Source organism: Balaenoptera musculus, chromosome 13 (assembly GCF_009873245.2).
Source record: "Balaenoptera musculus isolate JJ_BM4_2016_0621 chromosome 13, mBalMus1.pri.v3, whole genome shotgun sequence".
Lineage (NCBI taxonomy): Eukaryota > Metazoa > Chordata > Mammalia > Artiodactyla > Balaenopteridae > Balaenoptera > Balaenoptera musculus.
Window position 1 is genome coordinate 83,783,070 of NC_045797.1, and position 11,034 is coordinate 83,794,103.

The following is an 11,034-nucleotide window of genomic DNA, read 5'->3' on the forward strand; positions in this document are numbered from 1 at the left end:
GGAATATGAAGGCTGCATCGGCGCTGCCAGAGACCATAAGAAATTTGCTATGAAACAAAGTTGGTGCATTGTTCAGCTGTGCAGAGAAGAAACTTGGAAGCAGAGGAGGTAAAAACAAGGGTGGAAACCCAGTTACACGGCTCGCTCTGTGCTTTTCTGCAAGCTCATGTTCACGTCTCTCACCTTTTCCCACCACCTGGCGCTCAGCCAGAACAGACTTCCTCAGACAGTTTCCAAAGAGGCCCCTCTGACCCCCATTGCACTAAACCATCCTAATTAAGAAGCAACTCCCAACCAAAATGTCCAATTGTTTATTCTCACCTTCACTCTTTAAGCAACAAACAAGAACCACCTGACATCTTTCTTTCTTAATTCATATGCCTCAAACTCGGTCAACTCAGTACCTTCTGAACTGCTTCTCTCTCCCCACTCTCCCAGACTCGCTCTCCCTCCTGTGTTCTCTCTTCCGAAGCCGGAACCCGCGGAGCCCTCATAAACCCCTCACTCGGTCAGTGCTTATCCATCCTGCCTGCACGGGAGGGTCACCTGGGTCCTTTTAGGAAGTACCCGTGTCTCCTACACCACCCAGACCAATTCACTGAGACTGATTGCTGGGCCCAGGCGTCAAAACCCCTCGAGGTGACTCTCTACTTCTCTTTACTTGCCCACCCGGGCACCAGGTCACGTAGACCTTACCTCCTGGGCTTTTCTCCTCTCTACGTCCCCTCCCTTCCGCCTCTGCCGTTCCTGTAGACAGTTTGCACTTTTCACCTGGATTATGACAATAGCATTCTAATCAGTCCCTCCCAACCCCAAGTCACACCTCTCTGCCATCTCTCCTCTATTTGCTGCCAGAATGATTTTTCTCCAGTGCACAACAGATCTTGTCACTGCCTTTCTCTCCCTCCCTACCTTCCCCCCATTTTCTAACCATCCACTATGACCAGGACCTCTTCTAGGTCTAGAGAATTATAGGGTGGAACAAAAAGACATCTTAGTCTCTGCTTTCTTAGAGATTATATTATTATTTGCTTGGAGGAAATGCTAAATATCAAACTATATCAGTAGGTTTTTTGTTTTTGTTTTTGTTTATTTTTGCTGCGCTGCACTGCACAGCTTGCAGGATCTTAGTTCCTGGACCAGGGATCGAACCTGGGTCATGGCAGTGAAAGCGCCGTGTCCTAACAACTGGACGGCCAGGGAATTCCCAGTAGTTGTTTAATAACAACTATGTTGTTATAAAGCAGAAACTATCACACCATTGTAAAGCAATTATACTCCAATAAAGATGTTAAAAAAAAAAACAAAAAAAACCTGTGGTTCATACCTGGAAGAAGTAAGGGGTAGTATGAGAATGTTTTCCCTGCTTAAAATCTCCCAGCAGCTCACATACTAGACTCCTGGCTGAGGGTTAAAGCTCAGCTGTTCCCATTCTCACTGTGCTACTTAAGGGCCGTCTCACCAAACAGCCCCTTCTCTGAGTACACAGCGCTCTCGTGCCTGAGCCTCTCTCTGCTGCCTGGATTTCTTTTCTCCACTTCTCTCGTCCAACTCAGATGTCACCTCCTCCAGGAAGACTTCCCTGATATGCCCAGCATGGATTAGTTGTCCTTACTCTGTGCTTCCAGACCTCCTTCTGCCTTCCATTGTCCTTACACTTTCCCTATCACATTGTAGAGGTCTGTTATGTGTTATGTATCTGCCAGGGCCCCTGAACCACCATTGGACTGGGAGTGCCCCAGAACAGGACAGTCTTTTAACCATGCTCCTAGCACAGGGCACATTCATTCAGTGAATGAATGAATGCAAAATAAAGCTAACAGTATCTGATTAGCGGGAACACTGAGAAAATTCTAAGGAAAGGGGGAAATTTTGTTTATTTATTTATTTATGTATTTATCTATCTATCTTTGAGACTTTACTGAAGTTCTGGAGACTGGGAGAGTGAGTCTCCTGGCCCCCTCTGCCTCTAACAGGAATGCTACAGTTGAACCCTGACAAGCTCTTAACCAGGATGTGAACTTAACATAACAGAAGGGAGTATAAGTATTGGGCTGGAAAACCCTGAATGAACTTTTTGGCCAACCCAATAATACTCTAGTAATATTTGTGTCTTGGATCTCATATTACTACAAGTCATATTTATGATAAGTAAATAGAGTTGTTAAAAATCAAATCCAATCTAAATACTTCAGAAGCCTTGCTCCCTGGTTTCAAAGCCCTGTTGATGTAAAGAAACCCCTAGAATAGGAGCCAGACAGTCCCTTTATACTCACAATCCCTGACACGAGGTTACCACGTATGTGGGAGCAGTTTGTAAACCATGGGCACTAAACAAATGTCATTCATGAAATGCAATCCTAAAGCAAATAAGTAAGCACACCTCTTTTGCGTAATTACCCATGTTTAAACTTAGGAGTTGCTCACGGCCAGGAACACCTGTTGCCCTAACCCTCTGGCTAAGTCACCCAACCCCAGGTTCTGCCACTTGCAGCTACACCCCATCTCTGCAGCTGGTGGGCCTGACCTCAAAGAATTCTGATCAGGTCGCAGTGACACAACGTCCGTGAGAGGTAAATTGAGGATCATTTAACCAAACTAGTATCTAGAGGTCAAGAGGGATAGGAGCCCAGTGGCCCAGCTGGTGTCACAGAGGCTGCTGAAGGGACACAGGACGTCAAAGGCGGGCCACCGAGGGAAGTGCTTCAGGTCTCCGTCTGTGTCTGGCTGGAGAACCTCAAATGTAGTCACGATGGACAAGGCACAGCTGTGCGGACCAGGCCAGCCGGAGCGTGAGCCCCAGCTGCATGCCTCCGTCACGAACCAGCTCCATGGCCATGAGCAAGCCGCAGGGACTGGGCCCCCCTTTCCTCACCTGTGATAGGAGAGACTAATACCGCCTGCTTCCTGGGGCTACCTCGACAGGAAACAAGAGAATGGCGTGGAGGCCGGCCTCCGTGCGGGACCACGTCAAAGGTCCAGGCTTTCTGTCTGGTCCCTAAGAGATGCAGGCGGGGGAGGGCACTGGAAGGGCAGCCACGGCTGAGGTGGGCACTTTAATCACAGCTCTGCTTCTCACAGCCCGTTGAAACAGAATCTGTGGTTACGGCCTCGGAGATTTCAGCTGCCCTCCCGGGCGGATGCTCCAAATCTGTTTCTCATTCGACTGATTTCGGAGATGCTGCTAATCGGTCGCTATGGTTTCTTTATTTTCTCTTGACAGAGAACAAATTAAGCCGGCTTAGGAATAGTTCTTTCAATTATGTCCCAGCGAGAGAAAACGTATGAGGAGGAGCCAATGCTTGCAACTAGGAGGAGCTGGCCGACCCCAGAGGCAGCCTCGTGTCTACAGGAGGACGGCTGCAAGAACTCTCCGAATCCCCTGCCAAACCCGGGGACACAGCTGCAGCCCCTCCAGCCAGCCCGGTGAGGACCCACTTCCTGAACACCCCTCCCCAGGCCTCCCAGTCTCCCTTTTCATGCATTCATTCAGGACCAGATACTGACTTAATGCTATTGTACCAAGAAAATAAATAGGGCGGGCTGGCCAGGGAATATGGGCGGGGGTGAAATCTTCAGTAGAGCTGTGAGGGAAGGCTGAGTGAGGAAGCGACAGCTGAGTGAAGGCCCGAGGGAGTGGGGACAGAGGCTGGAACTACTGTCTTTGATGAGGCCAAGTCCCTGGGAATGGCCTCGTGGAAGGGCTGCCCTTTCCTCCCTGACTGCTGAGGACTTAACATGTATTATCTCACTAAACCTGAGACCCTGTTGAAATCTCCATACCAAGGGGGAAGGGGGGGAAGGGATAAATTGGGAGATTGGGACTGACAAATACACACTACTCTATAGAAAAGAGATAACTAGTAAGGACCTACTGTGTGGCACAGGGCACTCTACTCAATACTCTGTAATGACCTATATGGGAAAAGAATCTAAAAAAAGAGTGGATATCTGTGTACGTATAACTGGAGCACTTTGCTGTACAGCAGAAATGAATACAACGTTGTAAATCAACTATACTCCAATAAAAATTAATTTTAAAAAGTAAAATCAATAAAATAAAAAATAAAATCTCCATTTCACAGGAGAGTGTGATGGGGGACTGAAGCCCAGACAGAAGAGGAACCTGCTCAAGGTCGCCTGCCCAGTAAGGAGCAGAGCTGGGATTTGTCCTCTTACACCCTTGGCACAGCACTGCCCCCAGAGCCTGGGACAACACACCTCCTGACTCCCCATGCCCGGATGCCGCACCTGGAAGGCAGGAGTGGAAACCTCTTCTGGTTGAGGTTATCAGGGAAAGCTGGCTAGAGAAAGAGGCATGTGGGACAGGCCTTGAAGGCTGTGTAGGATTTCAGTGGTCAGAGATAAATGAGGTACAGGGAGAAGCGGACAAATGCACGAGAAAAGCCTGTTCGGGGCAGTGAATAAGCCCAGTACCGGGAGTTGCAGGGGAACTGAGCAGGGAAGCGGTGGGCCAGAGTGGGAAGGGCTTGAGCGTTGCAGACATGGCAGATCCAATGTCGGTTCCGCATCTGGGCTTCGCTCCCACTGCTGCCTGAGATCTCTCATGTCTGTGAACGGTGGCAGCTCCCGAATTTCCACAGGAGGGTTGCCCTGGCCTCCACCTGCCCTTCAGCGCTGCCACTGTCTGTGGGGAGGGTTCTGTGCCCAGACTCACCCTAACCAAGGGCCGGTACCTCGGAGCATCCAGGGCCAGGCAGGCCGGGTTCAGAGGGGTCTGAGCGCCTGCGTGGGGTTCAGTTCCCCTCCTCTGCCTTCCTTCCCTCACGCTCTCCTTGCTGGGAGCTGGGGTGTAGACAGGTGTGTAGTGGCACAGGTAACAGCAAAGGTAAAAAATAAAAGCCAGCTGTGCGTGGGCAAATTGGGAAAAACAAGGAAGGTTAGAAAACGTGGTGTCCGGGGTCTGCACGGGGACCTGCGGAGGGCTGGGCGCGGCCCGGGTCCAGATTTCCTGAAGATGGAATTTCGGGGAGCAGGTGTGATCCTGGACTGATAACGTGGCGGGCAGTTCTGGGGGTGGATGGGGCTCAGGGGCAGCCCTGAGAAATGTAACTCAGCTGTCTGTGCTTGAGGGGCGGTAGCGTACAAGAACCAGGAATGGAAGAGGAGAGGGCCCTGGAAGCTCACCTCCAGTCATCTGGCGTCGACACCATAGCCTTGTGCCGCCGTGGGCAGAAAACCTCTCGCTTTGATGAACTTGTCATAAAGTAATATTTTTTTCGTCTCCCATCCTGTATTAGTTTTCTAACGCTGCCGTAACAAAGTACCACAAACTGGATGGCTTAAAACAACACAAATTTATCATCTCACAGGCTGGAGGCCAAAAGTCCAAGAAGCGTCCCCTTTCATCTTCACACGGCTTCTCCCTGTGTGCATGTCTGCCTGTGTCCAAATTTCCCCTTCTCATAAGGACACCAGTCATGTTGGAATAGGGCCCATCCTACTGACCTCATCTTAACTAATTACAACTGTCATGACCCTGTCTCCAAATAAGGTCACATTCTGAGGCGCTAGGGGTTAGGGCTTTGTATTAGTTCTCCAGAGCTGCCATAACAAAATACCACAACTAAAACAACAGACATTTATTTTCTCACAGTACCTGAGGCTGGAAATCTAAGATCAGGGTGTCGGCAGGTCCGGTTTCTCCAGAGGCCTCTCTCCTTGGCTTGCAGACAGCCGTCTTCTCTCTGTGTCCTCAAGTGGACTTTCTTCTGTCTTTGCATTCCTGGTGCCTCTGTGTGTCCTAATCTCCTCTTCTTACAAGGACACTGGATTGGATAAGGACCCACAGAAACAGCCTCATTTTAACTGAATCACGTCTTTAAAGGCCCTGTCTCCAAATACAGTCACATTCTGGGGTGCCAGGGTTAGAGCTTCAACATGAATTTTGGGGCACAATTCAGCTCATATCAGGCTTTAACGTATCTTTTGGGAGGGACACAGTTCAACCCATGACATATATCATGTAGCACGGTCTCTTTTTTCCTTCGAGCCTCAAACATTTTCTCAGCTCCCATTCTGTGCCGGGTCCTGTGCTAGATGCTGGGGATACACAGAGAGAAGCCAAGAACCAAAGTGCTGTCCTTCAGGAGCCCCCAGTTTGCAGGGGGAGGCAGGCCGGTCATGATTGTGGCACAGGTGATAACCCCAAACTAGAGGCCCAAGTGTAAGGGGGCTATGAGAGCCCAGAGGGCCAAGCTAGCTCTACCTGGGTCAGGGAAGGGCTGGCTGGGAGTCAGGGCTGCGCCTGCAGACGCTCTGAAGCACCAGGGAGCCTGGTGCATTCTGGAAACTGCAGGTGGTGACATGATAAAGCACAGGGGGGGGAGCGCGGGGAGAGGAGTCCAAGTAGGTCCAGCTGTTGGGGTTTAATGGGTGACCGCAGGCCTGGGAGTGAGCTGGTCTGATTTGACAGGTGATCAGAGTGTTTGTTTGAGTGAGTGAATGAACAGATGAATAAAGAGATGAATCCATTAGGCTCACAGACCATGCTAGACATTATAGATAATTCAGAACAAATGAAAACAGCAGCCAGTCTCCCAGAGGCCAGGAAGATTAAGTCCTGTGCCCAAAGTCACCGTGCTAGGAGGGGGCAGAGCGGAAATATGAAACCACACGGATGGGACCCTACAGGCGGCCCTCTACGCTGTGCTACCTACACGGCCTTATTCGCCACCGGGATTCATTTAAGACCAGTGCTTCACAAAAAAAGCCTGTGAAGGCTTGGTCCCCGCGCAGGGGTAAGGGCGGGGGATCAGGAGGGGAGCGGGAGTGCCTCTCTCCCGAGACAGTGCCACTCTGTGTGCTCATGGCCTTGGGCTGGCCTCAGCTACCACTCTGACCCACAGCTGCTTCCTCGCTGTTGTTTCTAAATTGTGGGTCAAAGGCCTTTCTCTGGGGCCTTTTCAGGCTCCTGTGCCACCATCCATCCTCAGCTTTCCTTCTTCCCTGCCCGGCACTCCGTCAGGAGCCCCTCCCGCCTGCCCTGAGCTCCCGCAGTCCTCCTGGCAGAGCAGCATGGCCCAGAGCTGCGTCTGCTCTGACCCCGTCAGCCTGGATGGCATCTCCGACAGGTTCTCCTGGCTAAAGCGTCTCTTCTGGCTCAGAAGCCTGCTTCTCTCCCTGCAGGAGTCTGCTCTGGTCTCCATGCCCACACCGTCTTTCTCTGAGCAAGGGATGCCCGGCATGACAGAGTACCTCCCGCCCTGGCTCCCGGTCCCTCTAGCTGGACATGCTCCCGTCTTTCCTGGGATCCGTTCTTCCATCCTGCGCCCACGTATCTTCGTCACTCCCCAGCCTGTCCTCCCCTATCCTCCAGCGTATAACTGGATCTAGCAAAGGAAAGGGGTTAGTATTTGTGGTAATTACACCTCACGTAGGCATGTGCTCCAGAGTTCATACATCTCAGGTGAGACTCACTGCAGTCCTGTTAGATTCATGGGCTCAAAGAGCGCCGTGCTCTGTGTGTGTGCACATGTGAGGGGTAAAGAGAATTGATGTTCACTGAGCACCTACTGTGTACCAGGTGCCGTGCTAAGCCCTTTCCTCCATGCATGTGTGTACACGGGGGCAGGTTCTAGCCTGAGCCAGAAGAGTGCCCTTGCTACTCAGAGCACACTTCAGAGACTAGAGAGGCAGCTCCAAGACGCACCTGTTTGGCAGGAGGGATTGAGGAACCCCTGGATCCTGAGGGAACCCCAACTAGGCGGGCAGGCTTGGCCCGGAACAGAACCCGGTCTTTGGGAAGGACTGACTCCAAGCCGGGGTGCAGTACAGCTGCTCAGCGTGGCCTCCAGCCCAGGCTTTGGAGGCTCAGGTGTGAACCCCGTGGAGGTAGTGACCTTGAGGAAGACCCAAATGTGCCATGGTCACTAACAGTTCTTCAGGGCCAGAGCCAATATTGCTTTGGTCCCCAGTAGAATGCCACAGAGGGCAGGGACACTGGCCACAGTGTGCCGACCACCCAGAGGATGAGGCGCCGTCTGCCTCGGCACTGGGACCTCCCACCAGCAGCCCCAGATGGTGTCCAGAGGGGGAGGAGCCTCTGGGGGAGGGGGAGGGGAGGAAAGGGTCCGAATGTGAGCCTCAGAGACAGGGGCTGGGAGACAGAGGAAGACTGGGCACCAAACATCACTGCGGGCAGCCCGAGTGGGCACTGACAGATCTCCTCAAAGGGTCTTGAAAGGTGTAGGGTGCAGGGGCTCTTACAAGTGTCAGGCAGCTGTGGTTTAGCACGCAGGGCCTGGCCCAACTGCCAGCTGGCTCATTTCCACAGTGGACCCAGGACATGGGCATCTTCCCTTCCACTAAGGCTGGGAGAGGCTCGGTCACCTGTACAAGGTCACTGGTCTGACAGGTGGGCAAGTTGGGATTTGAACCATTTGGAGGCTTAAAGAGAAAGAGGAAATTCTATTTTTTTTTTATTAGTGTATAGTTGATTTACAGTGTTGTATTAGCTTCTGCTGCACAGCAAAGTGCTTCAGTTATACACATACATATATCCACTCTTTTTTTAGATTCGTTTCCCATATAGGTCATTACAGAGTATTGAGTTCCCTGTGCTATACAGTAGGTCCTTTTTTTTTTTTTTTTTAAATTTTATTTATTTATTTATTTATTTATTTATTTATGGCTGTGTTGGGTCTTCGCTTCTGTGCGAGGGCTCTCTCTAGTCGCGGCAAGTGGGGACCACTCTTCATCGCAGTGCGCGGGCCTCTCACTGTCACGGCCTCTCCCGTTGCGGAGCACAGGCTCCAGACACGCAGGCTCAGCAATTGTGGCTCACGGGCTTAGTCGCTCCGCGGCATGTGGGATCTTCCCAGACCAGGGCTCGAACCCGTGTCCCCTGCATTGGCAGGCAGATTCTCAACCACTGCGCCACCAGGGAAGCCCCAGTAGGTCCTTTTTAGTTATCTATTTTCTATAGAGTAGTGTGTATATGTCAATCCCAATCTCCCAGTTTATCCCTTCCCCCCGCTTTCCCCCCTCGTAACCATAAGTTTTCTACATCTGTGACGCCAGCAATCCCATTCCTGGGCATATATCAGGAGAAAACCATAATTCAGAAAGATACATGCATCCCAGTGTTCACTGCAGCACTATTTACAATAGCCAGGACATGGAAGCCACCTAAATGTCCATCGACAGAGGAATGGATAAAGAAGATGTGATACATATATACAGTGGAATACTACTCAGCCATAAAAAAGGAACAAAATAATGCCAACTGCAGCAATAAGGATGGACCTAGAGATTGTCATACTGAGTGAAGTAAGTCAGACAGAGAAAGACAAATATCATACGATATTGCTTATACGTGGAACCTAAAAAAATGGTACAAATGAACTTATTTACAAAACAGGAAGAAGAAATTCTTGAATAAACCGTCCTAGGCAAGGCCGATGAGCAGGCAGACAGCCAGAGAGGAGAGAGGTCATCTCTCAGGGTCTGGAGTGTAAGCTGGGCCAGCCTTAGAAACCAGTCCCCTCCGTCCTGAAGGGGAGCCCACCACGGTGTGCAGATTCCATGCTGCCATCGCTCTGTCTGGGGTTGGACCCGTGAGAACCACGACAAGTGAATGAACAGACTTAGTGAGAATCCAGGCTCGTGCCAACTAAACAACCGTGTGTATCCCAGACGCTTCCCTTTTTTGTCTGTCTGCTTTTTTCACTGTGAAATATGCGCTTGGTTGTCTCTAAGACGTTTTTTTCCGATACGTCCTTGTGGAGGTATAACTGACATTCACTGAACTGCACATATTCAGGGTGCACAATCTGACGAGTTTGACATATAAACACCCATGAATCCATCAGCACCAAAATGTCCCTGTGCCTCTCCATCACCGGTCCCTCTCGTCCCTCCCCACCCCTCCATTTCCAGGCGGCCACTGGTCTTCTTTCTGTCACCGCACATTAGTTTGCATTTTCCAGAATTTCAAACAAATGGAATCGTGCAGCACGTGCTCTTCTCTGGCGCTGGCCACGTGATGTCTAACTTTTTAAGGACCCGCCAAGCCGTTTTCCAAAGTGGCGGCACCATTTTCCTTTCCCGCCCGCGGTGTGTGAGGCTTCCAGGCGCGCCACGTCCCCGTCAGCCCGCGAGGTGCTCAGGCCCGTCCACCTCGGCGCCCCGGCAATGGGCATGAGGGGGTCCCTCACGGTGCACCGTCCGCGTTTCCCCGGTGACCCGGGGGTCGGAGAAGATGCCCGCTGTCACTGTCTGGTTTGACCCCACGGCTGCCCCGTGGCTGGGCGGGCTGACCCCGTCAGGCACGGAAGCAGCTCCGGGTCAGAGCCCGTGCTCGCCAGCGGCTGCGCGGCCGAGCCACCTTCGTCGCTCTCGCTCGGCTCCTGTCTCCGGAGCCGGCTCGTCTTCCGTGACCCCATGAACTCTGAGCCGCCGCCGGGCCTCCAGTGAGGGCCGGGGCGCGCGAGCTTCTGGAAGGGATCCGTCTGCGGGGCCGAGTCAGCCAGGCTCCCCGCGGCTCCGTCTTCAGGAGCAGCACACACGTCGGCGCTTAGCACGGAGCGCGGCCGGCTGCCTCCCTCCTCGGATCAGTCCGGCTCCCAGGCTCCCCGAGAGAGCCGCCTCCACCGGGCTGTGCCGCCCCTCCGCGGAGAAGGGCTCCCCCGCCGCTGCGTTTCCTCACACTCAGCCTCCGGGCTCGCGAGCCGGGCCTCCTGGAGCTCAGGCCGCTGGGCCATCTCCGGAGGCTGCGGGTCCGCAGGCCCGCGCGGCCCCGGCGTCCTCGGGGTGCAGACAGGCCTCCTCAGCCGCTGGGCCACCCGGCTGGTGTCGGAGGAGGAACAGCGGTCGGCTGGGCCGAAGGCCCCCGAAGGTCTGAGGGAGATGCAGACCGGGGGTCGGGGAGGTGGGAGGAGAAGGCCCAGGCGCCTCTCCCCAGCCAAAGGCCTCCTCCCTGCGGCAAGGGCTCAAGACGGAAGGCGAGAGGTGCCCATCTTCAATCAGATTCAGGCCTGGACCTTTAAAATTCCTGGACTGAGCCCACTTTAT

At 52.7% G+C, this 11,034-nt stretch overlaps 1 long non-coding RNA gene across 3 annotated transcripts in view; it reads left to right on the forward strand.

Moving 5' to 3' along the window:
* The window catches only part of LOC118906001, a 78,411-nt gene extending 73,177 nt beyond the window's left edge, over positions 1-5,234 (forward strand). For all 3 annotated transcript variants that reach the window (XR_005022401.1, XR_005022403.1, XR_005022402.1), the window contains 2 exons: positions 3,224-3,426; positions 4,086-5,234. This is a non-coding gene — a long non-coding RNA (uncharacterized LOC118906001). The remainder of the gene's footprint in view (positions 1-3,223; positions 3,427-4,085) is intronic.
* Positions 5,235-11,034: the final 5,800 nt, after the last annotated feature.